Source organism: Melospiza georgiana, chromosome 21 (genome assembly GCF_028018845.1).
Source record: "Melospiza georgiana isolate bMelGeo1 chromosome 21, bMelGeo1.pri, whole genome shotgun sequence".
Taxonomy (NCBI): Eukaryota; Metazoa; Chordata; class Aves; order Passeriformes; family Passerellidae; genus Melospiza; species Melospiza georgiana.
Window position 1 is genome coordinate 7,851,297 of NC_080450.1, and position 20,533 is coordinate 7,871,829.

The following is a 20,533-nucleotide window of genomic DNA, read 5'->3' on the forward strand; positions in this document are numbered from 1 at the left end:
AATGGAGCAGCAGTTGATGATGTACATGAGGTCACCACTATTAAATATCCAAACCTCTCCAGGAGCAGGCAATGGGATTGAGAAGGGCTGAGAGCAAAAGGCGCTTTCCTCCTCCAATATTTTTTTTCAATATGTAAATACTTTTACATGAAAAAAGGTCCCTCCAGGGGCAGATGTCCCTGTCCCAGGGGGCTGGGAGCAGCTGTAATGCCCAAGGTGGGGGCCTTTCCTCCCACCCTGCAGGGCTCCATGAACTGCTGCTCCTGCAGCCTTGGGGACCCCTAGCCTGAAAACCCTCCTGGGGAGAACCACCGGGAGCTGTGCCTTGTCCCAGGGCCTGGATTTATTCTGCCACACATTCAAGCTGGTAGAGAAAATCAAGGTGAGGGGACACCCCATGTTCTGGGGAGGATCTGCCCATTCCCTATAGGTCCCTGTTGGAACCCAGGAAATTCTTCTGGCTGGTCTGGAGGACTCGAGCCCCTGCCCAGCTTTGCTCCAGAGGACACATTCTGCTGATAAACAAGTGCCTATGGCACCCCAGGCTGGGCTGAGCAGGTCTCAGCTGCTGTCACCTCTTCACTGGCTGGGATTTTGATTTGTGAAGGCAACTGAGAGTGTCTGAACGGGGCTCTGGGATGCACTGTGGGGCACCAGGGGTGCCCTGAGGGTAAAGTGGGGTCTGGAGGCACCCTGAGAGCACCCAGTGCCCAGGGCTATGCCAGACCTGTGCCCTGGGGGACTGTCGCAGACAACTTTTATGAAAAATCCTTTCCTTAAGATTTTTCCTCCTGAGAGGCCTCAAGAACAAAATGTAAACAATGGTTATCTGCTGCTGTGGAATGCAACAGGTGCATCTGGGATTGGTCTCATGTGGTTGTTTCTAATTAATGGCCAATCACAGTCAGCTGGCTTAGACTCTCTGTACGAGACAGAAGCCTCTGTTATCATTCTTTCCTATTATATTCTTAGCTAGCCTTCTGATGAAACATTTTCTTCTATTCTTTTAGTATAGTTTTAATATAATATATATAATAAAATTATAAATCAAGCCTTCTGAAACATGGAGTCAGATCCTCATCTCTTCCCTCATCCAAGAACCCCTGTGAACACCCTGCCCCTCCCTGCCTGGGGGGGTCACTGGGACCCATTGCTGGGGACAGCTCCCCTGATGTCACCAAGCACTGGGCCCCAGAGCTGGCAGCAGGTGCTGTGTCACAGTGGGGCCCTTTGTGACACCATCCTGCAGCAGGTGTGGTGAGCATGGCTGCTGCCCACAGCGCAAGGTGACAGGCAGGAGCCTGGACCTGACACGGAGCCCCCGAGTGCAGCCCATGTCTTGCCCCAGCACCCCTGGCAGCCCTGTGGGGCTGACGTGTTCTGCCAAGGCTTCCCTCGACAGCACCCCAACACCTGGCCCAGGATTCCCCATAGTGCCTGTCCCACAGGATGGAGAAGAGCCCTCCTGCCACCCCCAGCGAGGCCTGGGAGGGGGACAGCTCCTCCCAGGGGAGCAACTCTTCACAAGTGGTGTCTTTCTACGACACAACCACGATGCAGCCTCTGCAGCTTGGTGAGTGAGGGGCCCAGTGGGGCTGGGCAGGGCTGGGGGCCACCAGCACACCAGGAGCATGTTTTCCTGGCATGGTGACAGCAGCAGTCCTGGGGGACAGGCAGGATGTCACCTGAATGCCAAGGTGGCTTGGGGCTGCATGCCAGCCCCAGCACTGCCTCTCCCAAGGGAAAAACAGGGCAGAGGGGCTCCAGGGAGTGGGCAGGAGAAGCAGGGGCACTCTGGACCTTTCCTGTCCATTCCTGTGTGCTCCTCAGCCCAGGGCACTGGGGCCATTCCAGCTCCTCTGCCTGTCACCTCCACCACCAGCTGCTCAGGAAAAAGGCTGTGCCAGGGGTGTGGGCACAGGGCTGGCTGCAGGGTAGGTGTCCTTGGCTCTCTCCTGTGCCCAGAGCACCTGCAGTTCCCCTATGAGAGTGTTCACAGGGGTCTTAGGATAAGGGAAGAGATGAGGATCTGACTCCATGTTTCAGAAGGCTTGATTTATTATTTTATGATATATATTATATTAAAACTATACTAAAAGAATAGAAGAAAGGATTTAATCAGAAGGCTAGGTAAGAATAGCAAAAGAAAGAATGATAACAAAAGCTTCTGTCTTGGACAGAGAGTCCAATCCAGCTGACTGTGATTGGCCATCAATTAAAAACAACCCATGAGACCAATCCCAGATGCACCTGTTGCATTCCACAGCAGCAGATAATCATTGTTTACATTTTGTTCCTGAGGTCTTTCAGCTTCTCAGGAGGAAAAATCCTAAGGAAAGGATTTTTCATAAAAGATGTCTGTGACACCCCCCTGCTCTTCCCCTCTGGCAGATGCCAGCTGGTTGCCCATATACGAAGAAACAGAAGACGCAGTGGATTTCATCCTGGCCTTTGTCAGCAGCCTTGACAAGGTAACAGTGGCCAGCTGGACACTGGCTTTGATTTGCTGGGCTGTGCAGTGGTGCTGGCTGGGCAGAGCTGCATTTCTCACACGGCACTGCTCTCCCAGTGCTCCAGCTCCACTGGCTGTGTCCATCCTCCCACACTCCCTGTTTGTGCCTCTGCCAGGACACCCACAAGTTCACATTTCTGAAGAGCACCTACGTTGTGTGCAAAACTGCCTTGAAACGGGGCTTGACCAGGGGCCTGGATTTATTCTGTCAAATGTGTGAAGTGGTTGAGAATATCAAGGTAGAACCATCTGAGGTTTTGGGGATGGGCACAAGCACCCCTGTGTGGACCGTGCTTGGGTGGGTCAGGGATTGGGTGCTGCCAGGTCTCATCCTGGTTGTGCTCTGCAGGACCTCCTGGACAAAGAGCCAAGGGACCGTCTGTCCTCCAAGATCCGCTACCTGGCCATGATTACCATTGAAGAATTAAGGTGAGCCCCTGTCCCACAGCTCTGAGGCCACCTGCAAGAGGCCTTGGGGGCTGCTCCCAACACCAGTGCCCAGCTGACCCCCCTCTGTCCTTGCAGCTTGGTGGAGAATGTGCTGGAGGGCAAAACCAAAATCCTCCTGTCTGCATGTTTCTCAAGTGTCCTCCTGCTCCCCTCAGAAAAGGAAATGCCACACCAGAACACTTCCCTCTACATCAAGGTAGGTGCTGGCTGAGCTCCAGGAGCCTCCAGTCCCTCTGGGCTGCCCCATGACCAGAGATCTGAGCCAGGCTGAGGTGTTGCTGTTGCTCTCCCACCCTGGTGGCTCTGTCACCTTCCCACGGGGCTGGCTGCTCTGTCCCCAGCAGTTTGTGCATCCCTGTGTCTCTCCTGAGCAGTTCAGGTGTCCTCCTCAGGCACTGAGAGCTCAGATGACTCTCCTGGGTGTGGGGTAAGAGCAGCAGGATGACAGGCACTGCTCTCTGTGTGTTTGCAGACGCTGAAAGCCATGGACACAATGCTGAGGACAGTGGTGCTCAGCTTTCCTGCTTCCAGCATCAGCGAGGAGCTGCAGGACATCTTTCAGGTGTGGCACAAGCAGAGTGGGGGTCCCAGGGCTGTTCCTCACCCTGGAAGTGAGGACCTGCCAGTACAGTGCTGAGCAGGCAGAGCATGGTGTGGGAGGGAGCAGGGGCTGGCACCAGGCTCCTCTGAAGCCCAGTGGCTGCAGAAGGTGGTGCCTGCCTGGCCAAAAAGTTGTCCTGAGACCTTGTCCAGGCTTGTGAGGGACCCCAGGGACAGCGCCCCACTGCAGGCTCAGAGGAAGCCGTGAGGGATGGTACAAGTGTGGCCCAGGAGCAGAGCTGTGTTTGCTCTTGGTGCTCACCTGTGGTTCCTCTCATCCCAGATGCTGCTGGAGTACACCAGATTTGAGAGGGAAGCTGTGCGGGAGAGGGCTGTGGGGAGGATTGCTGTCCTGACCAATCTGCTGTCTAACTATTCCACTCTGAAGGTAGGAACCACACACCCTGCAGCCCCCCTCCCTGGCGTTCTCCATGCCAGGGCTGCTGCCCAGCTGGTTGCTCCAAGAGATGGGGCCAGGGAGCCCTGCAAAGCCCAGATTCACCAGGAATCCAGCCCTGGGCACACTCTTGGGTCCAGGTTCAGCACCAACTTCCTTCTCTTAGCCCTTCTTCTCATGTCTCACTCATCCAGCCCTCTGTCAACTTTGGAAGAGACAGTTCTGGACCTGTGTGCCCTGAGGACATCTCATTCCCAGCCATGGGAAGGCTGGTGGGACGTCTCATTCTCTTCCGATATTCTGGGGAACAAACAAGCTACACAGCTTTCCACGCTATGTTTTCCCTTGCTGAATTCCTCTGTAAGTAAAAAGGCAAGAGCAGCTGTGGCCTCGTCCCTGTGCACACAGACCTGTCTTGACAGACCTGCTTCCTGACCTCCTCTGCCCCTCCCAGCTGCTTCCCATGGCATCCCAGCTGTCCCTTTGCTGCAGTAGCTGAGTGCTCACCTCAAGTCCAGGATGTGTTTGTCATTGCTCTCCTTTCCCCTGTTCCTTCCAGGACCTTGAACCCAACTGGCCTGTGGCCCCACAGCCAAAGCCCAGTTGACTCCCAGGTCCCAAAGTCCAGTTTTCTCTATTAGAGAAGAGCAAATCCACCACCCTGGCTGGGGCCTCTTGCCTATAGCAAGAAGTTATTCCTGATGGCCCCCAGAAATCCTGACTGATTCTGTCTTTCAAACAGATCTCAGGGTGGTTTGATGATCTTGTTGGCAAAGCAACTCTGTCTCACTGACTCTTCTGTGTTATCCCTGCTGTTTAGACAAGTCAAGGCCAAGGGATAGGTCAGATGAATTCTCTTGGGAAGCTGTGACCACCTCCTCACTGTGTTACCTGAGCATTACAGACTGTACCCAGGTAATGATCCCCCTCCTGCTGGGATTCTTGTCCATGGCATCAGCAGGGCACTTGTGTGAGCAAAGGGACCCAGAATCAGTGGGCTGGTGGGGCCTCACTGCCCTGGCAAGAAGGTTCCTGCCATCCCTGACTAGGGACAACACATGGGCTGCACTCTCCTGTCCTGGCAGCAGTTTCAGCCCCAGCAGGAGCTCCAGCAAGCTCCTAGTTTTCATGAACCCTCCTCCCTGACATGGAGGGCCCTCTCTCCTCACTCTGTCCCACCCAGGGTCTGCAGGCACTGCTGCCAGCTCTCCTGTGGGCTCTGCTGCCAGCACTGCCAGGAACCTCTGCCCAGCCAAGCAGCACCATCAGGGCACTCAGTGGCACGTGTCTTCCTTCCTGCCACAGGCCTTTGGAAGATACCTCCACTCCAGTGAGAGGACAGACGTCGTCCTTGAGGTCATCGAGGCCATGAAAGATCCCAGCATCCTTGATAAGGACGTGCCCTGCAGCATGCTGGATGTGATCATGGAAGACACAGACTTCTGGGTGACAGATGTAAGTGCCCTAGGGCTGGATTCCCTTGATCTTCAGCCCTGCCAGGCCTTGCTCCTCCCTCCACCCCTTCCTCACAAACCCAGGTGACTTGGGCACCTGAAACCACCCAAAGGCAGCAGAGAGGAATGGGAAGGGCAGCTGAGGACATGGCTGCACTCCATGGCAGTGCCATCCTCACCTGTATCCTTTTCAGGTGCCCAAGACAGTGAAGTGCATTTTTGAGAACCTGCTATACACCACCACAGAGGCAGGCTCTGTGAAAGTGGAGTCGCTGTTTCTCCTGATGACCACCCAGCACCCCTCGGCCGTGGTCATCAGCCTGTGTGAGATGGCTCTTCAGGGAGACAGGTACCGGCCCTGACAATCTGAGGGGCTTGTTCCACATGGGGACAGGGACCCCAAGACTCTGTGGCTGCCAGATCCAAGGAATGCTGCAGGACATCCCACAGAGCCAGGCTCTCCATCCCACAAACCTTTCTGGCTCTCTGGCAGCAGCCAAAGCCAGCCAGGCCACTCCAGAGCCAGCTCAGTGCTCCCATCCCCACAGGGAACTCCCCCTCAGCCCTGTCCTGCCTCCTGCAGGGCCCCCAGCACAGAATCTGCTCTGTGGGGCTGGTCCTGGCCATGGCACTGTGGCTGAGGCCGGCCCTGGCTTCCAGCACTTTGCAGGAGCTGTGTGACACTCTGTCCTCCAAGCCTGACATTCTGGACAAGTTCCTAGCAGAGTTGGCTACCTTGCACCGGAACCAGTGGTGCAATCCTCCCAGAGAAGGGACCCGCGCCTCTCACAGAGCTGTGAGTTACCAGAAAAAAACCCAACCCCTTTCTGTGAGCCCTCTGCCAGCACCTCATGGCTGTGTCTGTTCCTCCAGTCATCCTTAGGGCAGGTTGACTTGGAGGAGTTGGGTGAGGAGCCCAACATCTGGAGCAATCAGGGGAATCCCAATGTGATGACGGCCTTCCTGATGCTGGAAGTCCTCCTTGGGCTGTCAGAGAGAATGGAGATGGTGAGCAGGGTGGTTTTGGGGCAGCCAGGGCCTGGGGTTGAGTGCAAGGCAGTGGCTTGGCCTGGGCTGAGAGTCAGGATGTGGGCTGAGTGCTCCAAAAACCCTCCCTGCCATGGTGGGGCCTGGGCTGGGAGTCAGGGTTTGGGTTGACTGCTCCAAAAACCCTCCCTGCCATAGTGGGTCCTGGGCTGGGAGTCAGGATGTGGAATGACTGCTCTAAAAACCCTCTCTGACATGGTGGGCTGTGGGATGGGAGTCAGGATGTGGGCTGAGTGCCCCAAAAACCTTCCCTGCCATGGTGGAGCCTGGGCTGAGTGCTCCAAAAACCCTCCCTGCCATGGTGGGGCCTGGGGTGGCTGCCCTGGGAGGTGCCCAGACACATTTCACAAAATGGAAACTCTCTTCTTCATAAAGGGGAAAAAAATTGAAGCCTTCCTGCCAAGCATGATGAAGATACTGGAAGTTGGCAGTGAAGATGAGAAGCTGAAGATAATTGAAGTCTTTCGAAATGTCCTGAGTCAGCTGAAGAAGTCAAAGGCCAGCTCCATGGCTGTGGCACTGGTGGGGAAGATCCTGCCCCTCTTTGACTCGGTGAGGCTGACATGGGAGCCCAAGCCCCACAGATGGGCACTGCCCCTCATGAAAGCAGCACTTGGAGCAGGCTCAGCTTTCCTAGAAAGGATTCTGGGCTTTGTTGCCCATAGCTGCTTGTGCCTGCCCTGGAATGTGACAATGTGGCATGGCCCTCACCACAGGCACGGGCAGGGAGCCCTGCTTCAAGGCTCACCTTTCCTACCTTGTGGAAACCCAGGGCACCAGGAATATTTCTCTGTCTGCTCTGGGCTGCTCTGACCCCTAGGGGAGCACTGACTTTCTCATTAATGGAGAAAGTTTCCCAGCCTTCAAGATAAACTAGAATCCACAAAAGTGTGAAATAGATTATAGAGAGCAGTGTAGGTGGATGACTTGGTGAGAAATTGAGGTTTTGGGATTTCAAATATGTTGTGGATGGAAGCAAGATGGAGGGCCCAGGGTGTCATCCTGGGTTTCTTCTTCATGCTGCTTCTTCCTCCTTCTTCATGGGTTTGGGTGGTATTTTGTAATTGGGCAGAAAACTCCTGAAATGTCTGATACATGAACTCTTCAGCCCTGCTCCTCCTCTTTATTATCTGCAGGGAGCACCAAGTCTCCAGGCTTGTCACAGAGCCCCCAGTTGGCTGGAGCAGTCTCTCCTGCCCGCACCCCTCACTGCTGAGGTGGCATTTTGTAATTGGGCAGAAAAGTCCCCATTGTGGGCTCTTTGGGATCAGTTATTGGGTTAAAAGGGAAATAATCCAGGTGTCATTTCTTAATTGGATAGTTTAGTCCTAAAAGACCTTGTACCAAGAGATTGTTGGCCATTTTGTGCCTTCTAATGAAAAGCTGCCAAACTCACACTAGTGAGACTGTTTTACTGATAAGAAACTATGAACACTTGAGTTTGAACATGAATTACTGTCTCAAATGCCCTCAATCCAGACCCAGAAAAACTGCTGACTGGTACCCCACCCTCCCTCCTCACAGGACAGCGTGCGGCTGCGAGAGCTCTCCCTCTGGCTCCTCAGAGACCTGGTGAGGTCTGTGGCGAGGAGGGATGAGAAGAAGATGAGGAGGCAGGTGCAGAGTGCCCTGATCCCGCTGCTCTTCCGTGTGAATGACCAGGTCCCCAGCGTGGCCAAGGTATGAATTTGAAGGTTGGTGTGATATGGGGGGGCTGACACCTCCCAGGGTATTGTATTTGCGGGGTGCCCCATGGCAGGAAGGAATGATGAATCTGACTCCAAGTTCTCAGAAGGTTAATTTCTTATTTTATGATACTATATTATATTTAAAAATACTAAACTAAACTATACTAAAGAATACAGAAAGGGTACTTGCACAATGCTAAAAAGATGATAATGAAAACTTGTGACTCTCTAGAGTCCTGACACAGCTTAGCACTGATTGGCCAAAGAGTGAAAACAACTCACATGAATCCAATGAAACAATCACCTGTTGGATAAACAATCTCCAAACACATTCCACATGAGCAAAACACAGGAGAAGCAAATGAGATAAAATTGTTTTCCTATTTCTCAGAGGCTTCTCAGCTTCCCAGGAGAAAAATCCTGGGCAAAGGGATTTTTCAGAAAATATGAATGTGACATCAGGGATGCTGGGCACTGGGGCAGGGGCTGCTCGCTTTGGGCAGGGCTCCCCCAGTGCAGCCCCTGGGAAGGGTCTCTGTTGAACCAGGACAAGGCTGGACAAGGTGGCTTGGCCATTTTCATCACCTGTCCTACCTGTTCCTGCAGCTTGGCAGCACCCAAGGCCTTGAACATGTGTGCTCCAGAAACTCAGAGGCTTCTCAGCTTCCCCACAAGTGTCAGAGGCCAGGGCTTCAACCTCAGTCAGTCACCCGGGCCTGGCCCCAAGAGACTCCAAGACATTTGGGCTAGGACAAGTCCCAGCTTCCTAAGGGTGGGATCACTGCAGGAATAAAGCCAAGAGGTCTCTTTCCCTGGGCCCTGGTGCCACCTCTGAGCTCATGCTGTTCTGCAGGCATCCAGGGAAGCCCTTTTTGCTGCTGCAGAGCTTCTCAAATGGAAGCAGCTCAAGCACCTGCTGCAGAAAGAGCGGATGTGGGAGCTTGGAGAATGCTTGGTAAGGATAAGCTCCAGGCTGGGTGAGGGCTGTCCCTGCCCTGTGTCTGTCCCCATGAGAGCCCAGGGGAGCAGAGGCTGCTCTGAGTTCTGCTCTCAGGGCTGGGTAGGACCTGGAGGACTTTGTTCCTCAAGAACAGAGCCTCAGAGGCTCCTCTCCAAGCTCCTCTCCCCTTGGGAGGGCTCAGCAATGGGGTGCTGGCAGGAGGGACTGCTCCAGCCGGCTGGGGGGGCTCTGTGACAAGCCTGGAGACATCCCTGGTGCTCCCTGCAGATAAAGAAGAGGAGGAGGAGGGTTGAACAGTTCATGTACCAGAGCCTGCCCTACCTGAGGGACCCTCAATCCCCCGTGCGCCTGGCAGCCGTCAGGTTCATCGGTGAGTCACAGCCCTGGTCCCTTTTGGGCCAGCCTGGCCACGTCCCTGCCCTGCATTGGCAGCAGCCCTGTGGTACCCCAACCACCCTGTGCAGAGCCTCAGCCTCCCTGTGCCCCCTGCCACCAGCTGGGCTTGGTGGCCACCTTGCCCTGTGCCTTTCTGGTGGCCCCTGGGTCATCCCTGAGTGAGAGGGTGGCAGGGCTGGGGGTCACCATGCTGGGAGCAAACTGGGAGCGGGGAGTGACAGAGCTCTGTGCCCAGGGTGCGCCACGAGGCACATGAGGGACCAGGACATGGAGACCCAGACTCACATCCTCACTGGTGAGTGGCATGTGGGGAATCTGGGGAGGCTCTGCAGACACACGGCTTCATCTTGGCTCTGTTTGTTTGGGTCACAGCCCTTCAGCCCTTGGAGAGAGACAGGGACATCTCAATCAGCTCCCTGGCAGCCCACACAGGCTTGCTCCTGAGAGCTCCAAGGGTGCAGAGAAGATCGTGGGTCATTCTACACATGCTGTGCTGCTGGTGTCGGTGAGCTCAGCAGAGCTGCAGCTGTCTGTGCATTAATAAAGCTGGAGAAACACATCCATGGTATCCTTCAGACGTGTAGTGCTGAGCTGACTGTGTCCTCCTTGGCCTGTCCCACAGGCAGTGGGATGCTTCCTCCTCACACCCCTGCCATCCCCAAATGCCCCACTTGGCCCCAAATTGCAGGCACAGGGCTCTGGATTTTCTGCAGAGGGTCTCAAATTTCATCCCTGGTGCCCCAAAATGTTCCTGTGGACCTTGAAGTGTACCTGCAGAGCCCCACAGCATCCTTGGCAGACTGAATTGTACCTGCAGAGCCCCACAGCATCCTTGGCAGACTGAATTGTACCTGCACAGCCCCACAGCATCCTCAGCAGACTGGATTGTATCTGCAGAGCCCCACAGCATCCTTGGCAGACTGGATTGTGTCTGCAGAGCCCCACAGCATCCTCGGCAGACTGGATTGTACCTGCAGAGCCCCACAGCATCCTTGACAGACTGAATTGTACCTGCAGAGCCCCACAGCATCCTTGACAGACTCCAAATTCCATTCAGTGTGTTTCAGAATGCCCCACTGAGTGCTGGGGTGCAGCTCTGGGGCCCCAAATGGTCTCTGGCAGCCCCACCAGGTGTGGAATCATGAGGGAATGCTCAGCCCTGAGTGGAGCTCAGCAGGTCCCAGAGCTCCCTGGGGAGTGCTAGAAGCTGGAAATGAGTGAAGCTCTCTGCTTTAAATGTGGCATCTCTTTGTTTTTCACCAAAAGAAGCCTCATCCATGCACTCTGAGGAAAATCTCCAGCTCTCCACCACAGATGCCAAACAATGAGCAGGGGATGCCATCCCCAGGCGCTGGGGAAAACAGCAGAGAGTGTTTGAAGAGACAGAAGGGACGGGCAGGGGGCAGCTGGGGGAGGAAGCAGCGTGCCCCTGCCCTGGATTTGTTCAGAGGGGCAGAATGTGTGCAGGATGTGGGTTTGGTGTCTTTTCACCAGTGCTGCTGTTACCAAACCCTCTGAAATTGCCGGGATTGGCTCCCTCTAACCCTCTCTTTGAGTGTTAGAGAGTAGGGTGTTGCTTCATTTTTGGCCAGCAGGGGTGGCTGACAAGTTCTGGCCTCTGCACTGATGCAAATACAGAACTTTTACACTGATTTATACATTTTTAGGAAACAAACAAATTAAAGTTCATTGGTTCTAACTCACATCATTTGCTTAATTAATCAGTATTCTATCCTCTCCTGGTTATTGATTTCTCACTCTTCATGCCACTTTGCAACACATTTTTTCATCCTTTTATCCTCTTTTCCTTGGGTGGGGAGCCTCCAAATTTCCAGGCCTTCATCCTCTGTATCTTTTGTTGATTGTTTTCCCTTGCTGTGCCTCAGCTGTCCTGTAAGTAGTAGAGTTGTCATGCTTTGTCACTTATTGTTAAACCTGACTTGAGCTCATACCCTTGCCAGTGATCTTTAAAGTGATCCCAAATCTCTCTTTCATAGCACCCAGGGGAGGGGCAGCACCGTGGGGGTGTCAGGGCACCCCTCTGCTCCTGGCTGGTCAGCTCAGGGGACCCCCCTGGCAGGTCTCCAGCCCCGGGGCCCTGCTCTGTCCCCGGTGTCCCTCTCCTGCAGAGCAGGATGGCCATCAAGTGGCTGGTGCTGGGACTGGCACAGGAGCTTTTTAACCCGGGCTGCTGCAGGAGAGCATGCAAAATCCAATATAAATATAAACATAAATATAAATATAAATATAAATATAAATATAAATATAAATATAAATATAAATATAAATATAAATATAAATATAAATATAAATATAAATAGCGGGTGGTGTATAAATAAAAATATTGTATATAATATGTAAAATATGAAATATAAAACCATATAATATTTCATTGTTATATATGATATTATTATATATTATATATTATTATATATAGATGTTATATATTATTATATTATATATAATATAATATATATATTATATATATTATAATAGATAATCTATATATTATATATATATTTTACTACATATAAAAAAGTAGGAAAAAACCCCCAAATATTTGCTTGATATTTAGTGCTCTAACTAAATTTGATATACATAGTGGTGTTAAACTAAGCACATATTTGAGACCCTGTGGGGAAAACAGCTTTCACTTGTGATGGTGTTCACAGGGCTCTTAGGATGAGGGAAGAGATGAAGATTTGACTCCGTGTTTCAGAAGGCTTGATTTATTATTTTATCAATATTTTACATTAAAACTATACTAAAATAATAGAAGAAAAGGTTTCATCAGAAGGCTAGCTCAGAATAGAATAAGAAAGAATGATAACAAAGGTTTGTGGCTCGGTTCTCTGCCAGCTGGGCTGTGATATAACTATTAATTACAAACATCTAACATAAGTTAATCAAATATCTACTTGTTGCATTCCACAGCAGCAGATAACCATTGTTTATATTTTGTTTTTGAGGCCTCTCAGCTTCTCAGGATGAAAAATCCTAAAGAAAGGATCTTCCATAAAAGATGTCTGCGACATTCACTCTTTTCCAGTTTTAATTCTTGGTGTTTGTGCCAATAGTAAAGGGATGCCAATGGTTAAAATGAACACAACCCATAAAGTAAACATTTCTTGCTCATTGTTCTGAAAAGTTGTTATATGTAAACCTTCTGCTGTTTAGACATTGCTGATTTCTCATTCTTCTTCTGCCCATAAGCAGCTGCCACTGCATCCACTGCTTGTTACAAATGCTGAGCATCACAGCATTGAGAGGATGCTGGGCATTAAAGAGTCACAAAAGCACTGCAGGGACAAAAGGGAGGTTGGAGATGAGCTCAGGGGACAGCCTTCAGGTGGGTTTGTAGCAGACAGCTGCCACTGCAGAGATACTTGGTATTAGTCCAATTAATACCTCAAATTAGTGTCTGCATTTACTAGAAATGCAAAAATGCAACACAGAATCCGAGCTGCAGAACTGCAAGGGCAGTACATGTTTGTGTTGGCCAGGGCATGATTGGAGCCAGAAAAAGCCTTAATGGACAACTTCTGTGATTTCTTTTGTATTGACACTTCTTATCTGCTGAGCCTTTAGCCTCTCTTCCTGAGGAAATGTGCGGCTTCCCTGAGGCCCACAATCTCTGGCTCTGTAAGGATTGGTTCCTCATTTGAGGTTCAGAGAACAATTGTTCCTTTCTACTGCTTTTGGTTTGTTTTAAGTAAGTTGTATTGATTTCAGGGTAGCTAGGTATAGAAACAAGACTGACCAAGTAATTTTTGATTTGCACAGTTCTGTATATAATGTGATCCTGTGCTAGGACTGGGACTCTACACAGAGAGCAGTAGGAGCTTTTTCCCAAGCCCTGCATGCAAACACCATTTCACCAAAATCCTTTTTATATTTTGGACCCTTTTGAAAAAAGGAAAAAAAAGGAACTGATCCCTTGCAAGCATATTTGTGGAAAAGGAATAAAAAACCATCTTGTTTCCAGGTGTTTTCATCTATAAATGGTCTTATAGCTCACCTAGCCCTGCTTCCAAACATTCCTACAGCTGGAAGTGTGGGAAAATTTTCAGTGTCTGGATTTGTATAAATGAAAGCATAAGCAGACAATGGTCTTTTGCCCTTCTGGAGTGAGGTAGAAAGAGGTCATGGAGAGCTGCAAAAGAGGAAAGGACAGCTCTTCCTGGGAATAAGCTTTTGAGAATAAGCTGGTTTGGATCTGAGGTGGAAGTGGCTGCTGTGTGTGTTTCCCAGTATGGTGTGTATCTTAAATATTTCACACTGAGATTGTAAATTCATGATCTGGATGTTGGAGAACCAGCCTGGCAAAACCCCCTGAGTTTTCCAGCAAGATGATCTGTGTTTCTCTGACAGCAATACTGGTGCTGCTGGAATAAATGGTTTGCAGCTTGGGAGATGCTGCCTGACTTTGGGAAGGAACTGGAGCAGCCCTGATGGCTTGGGTGAGGAAAAAAAGAGTGGGAGGGTTTGAAAGTGTGTTTCTAGTGATGGTTGAAGTCCAAAGCCATAGCTTTGTTCCTGCTCTGCCTGAATTAGGTGTTTGGACCTGGGAGATGAGCATGTTATAATTCTTAGGCTCTGGGCTGTCTCTACAAAGAATAGAAATGGTGCTGTCTGGGGACTTGGTCAGCAGCTCTGATGTCTCAGGGCTGGGAAGTTTCATTTGAGCCCTTCAGCTTACTTGTTTCTTATCTTTGGAAATGTTGCTGCTTCTGTTTCCATTAAAGGAACTTGTGACAAAAGGGCACTTAGTTCCTGGGAAGGAAAACAGAAGCTTTGCTTTTCCTTTCTCTAAACCAATCAATTTACAGACTATCTCTGTGGGAATGTCAGGAATTGTACAGACACCCTAGGCTCTTGATTAAAGTTGATGGTTTTTTTATGAGTTATATTATCTTACTCTGCAGGAAACAGGCATTTGTCTATTTAAATTTGTTCTAGAAAAAAAGAAATAAGTGAGAAAACAGAAACAGCAGAATGTGGGTGCTGGTTTTCTCTGCTAGATGGACTTGCCTGCTTTGCTTTTCCTTTCCCTGTTGTCACCTTGTCTTGGTTTGGAAAGACAGGAGTCTGCTAAAGAAGGCAGGAGCCTCCCCTGAAATGGAGAATGTAAACCCTCCCCACTCCTCCGAATTGCTATAAATTTTAAATTAAGGGGTTTCAGGCAAAAATATGGGATCAGAGAATACCAATTCTTTAATAGGGAAACGGAAAAAAAAAAAAAAGGGATAAAATAAAGAATGCAGTACACTAGAGCAACACTGCCAGAGTCAGAACCCAGCCTGACACCCTGTGGGTCAGGGTGTTGGCAGCAGTCCCATTGGAATTGTGGCTCAGCCCTCCTGCAGTGTCAGGGGTGGTTCTGCTGGAGCAGGGATCCTGTAGAGAAGGATGGATTCTTCCTCTGAAGATCCAGTGGAAGAAGAGGCAGCTGCTGTTCCTCTGGGGAATGCAGTGGAGAAGCTGTGCTGGTGTTCCAGAATCTCCAGATTCTATCCAGGTAGGAATGCTTGGCTCCTCCCTCTGGGCTCCCATCTCCCAATGGGATGCTGCAGTTCTTATCAGCAATGCAGGGACATTCAATAGCTGTTATCAGCAGATATCCCCTCCCGAGGGAGGAGTGATTGTGGTCACTCAGAGAGATAAGGCAAACTGCCCACTTGACAAAGGTAATCTGCCATACAGATGGTGATTGAAAACAACTTGCATTGCAATCTGGAACATACCTCATGTTATCAATCAGCAGGGCAAATCTGACAGGAGTCTCACACTTGGTGAGTAAATTATTCCTGTGGGCTGGCTGGGAGTGAGGGTGCCCAAAAGCTGCAGACTGCTACAGGCATTCTGCTGGTCCTGCAGGAGAGTCTGCTCCACACTGGTGACAATGACACCTTCTGGTGCCAGCCTGGGCTCAGGAGAAGCGTTGTGTCCTGCCAGGATGAGAAACACAGACCCCCAGGCTGTGATGCTTGGGCTCTGAAGGCATTGTAAAGCTGCAGATGGTTCCCATTTGCTAAGATTTTGAAATATGTGGATTTATTCTCTTGCTAGCCCCTGGGAATATACATATCCCGAGCTTCTGTCCCAGGCTTTGTGACCAATAAATGATCTCTGTGAGGTGGCAGAGCACCAGGCACACATTTGGCAGGCAGGGGGTGCCCAGCAGCTCTGCCATGGCTCCTCTGCCACCCCAGGGAGCCTCATGCCCCGTCTGTGCCAGCTGTGACACAGGGCCCAGCCATGACACATGCTCAGACACAGAGCTGTGCTCTGAGTTTGCTCCAGTTTATTGTTTTCTATGAGAAAAGAGAGCACATTTTAATCTTTAAAACACCCCAAACCAAATCCCACACTAATGGAGAGGGATGCTTTGCCCTCCAGGCTTCTCCAGGCTTGCAGGAAAGCAGCGGTCAGAGAGCAACACCAAAAAATAACACAGAATTCTCAAAGGATCTCCTGTGTACCTGCTGCTAGGGGTGTGTCACACTAAAGTGACTCTAAACTGGACAGAGATGGGTTTGATGGGTGTAAGATGGATAAGAAAGTGGTAGGATGGTCACTTCCACAGGGCTGTGGAGCCTGGGAGCCTGTCTGTGGTCAATGGCTCAGAGTGCTGATGGACATCAGTGACCAGGGGTGTCCCTCAGAGGTCAGGGTTGGGACCAGAGCCATTTCATATCTTCATTCAAGACATGGATGAAGGGACTGAGGGCACCCTTAGCAGGTTTGCAGGTGACACCTGCAAGCTGAGGGTGCAGTGCCAGCCCTGAAGGATGGGGACATCCAGAGGGCCATGGAAAGCTCCAGAAGTGGCCCATGGGAATCTCATGAGGTTCAGCAGGACAAGTTCTGGTGCTGCACCTGGGTTGGGGCAACCCCCAGGATCAATCCAGGCTGGGGATGAGCAGAGGAGCAGCCCTGGGAGAGGACCTGGGGGTGAGATCTGCACCTGCCCCAGCCCTGATCTCCCACTGTCCTGGGCTGAGCCCCAACGTGGGCTGCAGGGAAGGGATTGGGATTCTGCCCCTGTGCCCCACTCAGGTCAGACCCCACCTGCAGAAGTGGCCCAGCACAGGAGAGACCTGGAGCTGCTGGACAGAGCCCAGAGAGGCACCAGGGTGAGTAGATGGATGGATGGAGCAGATCTGCAGGGAGAGCTGGGATTGTGCAGCCTAGAGAAGAGAAAGCTTTGGGGTGACCAAATTGCTTTTAGAAGGTGACCTTTCAGATTTAAACAGCTTCAGTGCATGTGCTGTTAGGGTTGGTAATGAATTTTTCTCTTAGAGCAGGAGCTCATTTTAACATAGCTAAAACAAGCTAAAACATAACTAAACATAGTTTTAAAATAATAAACAAATACTTGAAGCAGAAGTTTTCAGAATATCAATTCTGCAGGAGGATGATAATTGTAGATTATTTTGCACTCTCTGAGAATAAACATCCATGTAGAGCTTTTGTCTGCCTATGAGTCAGCACAATAGAAGGAAATGGAAATTTAAATGGCTGGAGACTGAGGAGACAAAGTGAATACCCTAAAGATGTATGAGAGAAACCTAAAACAGCTCTGGATGGACAGCAGTGAGTTCTCCCTTAGCTTAGTGCTTCATCCAGCACAGTAACCTTTTCCCTTTATTCCTCTTATCTATTGGCTCAGGCTCTGGGAGGCCACTTGGAGCAGATCCAGCCCTTGAACTTTCACCCCAGTTTCTCAACCTGGAGCTCCAGCAGTGGAAGAGTGAAAGGTCCAGGCTTTTATGGGAAATCAGCCTCATTCCCTGACATAACAGAACAAAGCCAAGCACCCCTTGAAGACTCAGGGAGCTGCCTTCTCTTGCAATTTTAGAGATCTTATCACATCATGTCAAAAATGTTTTCTCACTATTTTATGCCAACATGTTTGATTTCTCTCTGCTTTTATTATTTTAACATTCAAGCTGGTGTTGATGCTGAGGTTATGTCATCTATAGCATCTATCTATCTATCTATCTATCTATCTATCTATCTATCTATCTATCTATCTATCTATCTATCTATCACTATTTATCTATAACTATTTATCTATACCTATCTGTCTATATCTATCTCTATATCTATCTATCTAATCTATATCTATCTATATCATCTATATCTATCTATGTATCTGTCTCTCTATCTGTCTATCTATCTCTCTGTCTATATGTCTCTCTGTCTCTCTATCTTGTCATCTATTCCATGGGTTTCCTATTTCATTGCTAGAACAACAATCATCTTCCTCAGCAGGGACCAGAGCTCTCCGAGGTGAAGCTATGTGGCTGAAAACAGGCATTGAACATTTTGGAGTTGATGGGGCTTTTTTGGCTGCTCGATTTTTTTTCTCCCCCCAGTCCAGGGAAACTTTAAATTTTAAATTAAATTTTTAATATTTATAATTTTGAAATTATTTTTAAAATTATTAATTTTTAATAAAAATTGACATCTTTCAGCAAAAGAAAACAATGATATTTCTTTGTTGCAATGGCCAGTTGAGCTGTTGCAAAAAAGTTCTGTGGCCACCCACAGTCACTTGTAACTTGCTCAAGAGCCAGGCTGGTGGCTGAGACTGAGTGCTTTTCATCCTGGGAGCTTTAATTCTTTGCAACTGTGCTCCAATTTGTGGTGCTCACCTCTGGATTGGTTCTCAGCAATTGTAAAGGGATGATTTCCTCATCACCTGAAGCAGTTCTTGGTGCCACCATCCATCCCTCCAGGTCTTCATGAGCTTGGTTACCTTTACAAGGGACAGCAGGTCACAGACTGGTGAGAAAAAGTGATATTATTCCTGGGTGGAGTAGGGGAGTATTTAGCATGGAAAAGGATGAGAATGTCTTGTTATGAAATTATTTCCTAGACCTTTTCTTCCTTGGAGTATCTGTGTAAAAGCAGATCTTGTTTGGGAATGAATGCAGCAAGTCAGAGTTGTGCAAATGGAAGGGATGGTGTAAAGAAACCCTGCGGAGAACTGAGCATGGCCTGATAGAAAAACTCATCACCTTTCTGGGACTTAATCTAAAGGAGTTAGTCTAAAGGAACTGAGCATGGTCTGATAGAAAAACCCATCACCTTTCTGGGAATTAATCTAAAGGATTTCTGGAGTGTGAGGTCCTGATGCAGCTCCTGACTGAATGTCTCTTGCCAATGTTTTGCTGCAGTTTTGTGTTACAAGTTTTGATGATTTGGACTTGCACCAGTGTTGTGTTGAAACAAATATACTCTGCATGTGATTTGGATGTTTCACAAATATTTGTAATTGAGCAATTATTTTTACATATGTTTATGGATTGAAAAGTCCAAATGCAGTGCCTATTGGCTAACCCCATTCTGTTCCATCCATAATCCTTTAGAAACTCAGAGCTGTTTGGATTCAGCACCTGCTGCCTCACCAGCTTCATCCACTTTCCCTGATGCTCTTCTGAGCAGAAAAAGAAACTGAATTAAAATTCCAGGCCCACTTGTGCTTATTTCAGAGACAAAGAACATCTTGACTTGACACTTGTGGAGGGCAAACCAGCTCTGCTGGCCTGGGCTGGATCCCAACATCCCATCTCTGAGGGTGACAGCGACTTGCTTGTAGCTGGTGTTCCCTTGGGATGAACCTGCTGAGCAGGAAGGTGCTGGGGACTCCCTGAGCTGGAGCTCACACCAGAGCCAAAGTGCTGAAGAGCCCTGCTTGCTGCACCTTCCTCCCATGGATCTGTCTAATCCCAGATGTGCTGAGGGTTTCTGGGCTGGCACTTTGTCCTGCAGCAAAGGGCCCTTCTCTCAATTGTTTTAAGCACAGACCACAATGATGGCTTTTGTGAACTCCACTTTCTTGTCCTGCAAGGACAGGGGAGGTGACATTCCTTGTTTTTCAGGGTCATTTACATCCTCATGGCCACCTCTTGCACATCTTTGTTGTCTTCTGTTGTCCCTTGCTCCTGCAGTCTGGATTTCCCACACTGCCCATTTTCCACATTTGTGTATTTTTCATATCTAGTTCATATTACTGGAATATGAGCTAACTGGATGTGGATATGCTGTGGTTTCAGTTGTTCTGATCTGAGTTTCCTTCCTAACAGTCTTTGATGTTTTCACTTTGATAGGGCAAGAGGAAATGGCCTCAAGCTGTACCAAGCCATGTTTAATTCCATGTTAATCTGGAAGAACTTAATCACTGAAAGCATTGTCAGAATTTAATCATTGAAACCACTGTCATTGGGAGGTGGTGGAGCCCCATCCCTGGAGGTGTCCAAGGAATTGCTCTGGGCTCAGTGACAAGGTGGGCATTGGGCACAGGTTGGACTCCATGACCCAGCTCTTTTTCAACTGAAATGATTTTGAGATTCCATAATAATGGCACTGAGCTGCTTTTGGCACATGTGCCATAATCCTGATGTCTCTGTCTTGAAGAGCTGATTGTGAGCTCACAGCTGTGGTAGTCAGACACTGAGCTGATTGACCACACTTCCTCTATTCAGTTCCCTTAAGGCAAAACTCTCTTCCTGCTTTTGCCTTCACATTTGGATAATGAACTTACTGCCATGTAATAGAAGGAAAAGCCCCAGTAAACGTTGCTGTATTTCTATGTCTATTTCTAAAGGGGAATGAAAACATGAAAAGCTTCATTTATCCCCCAATTTAGTTTGTACAGTCCTTGCTGGATAAGCATTCTTGGGGAATAACAAAGCTGTGAGTTGCCAAGGTTGTAGTGCCTGAAGTCATGTTTCTCTCTGAAACAGATCTTTTCTGTATTGCACAACTCACAAGGCTTCAACTGCAAAATGTTAGCAGTAATGGGAAATATCTGTGGTGCATCAATAAATGAGTATTCTGTGGGACTGGCCTGTGGCCTGCCAGCATCTGGCTGTGCCTCATGGCAGAAAAACACCTCCAGGGAAGACTGAAAGTCAGTGCTGGAGGAAATGGTCCTCAGAGAGCACCAGTTACATGAAATGGAGTTGGAAAATTTAATAAAACTGTGCCAAAGGGAAGAGTCAGACTTTGGTATGAAAG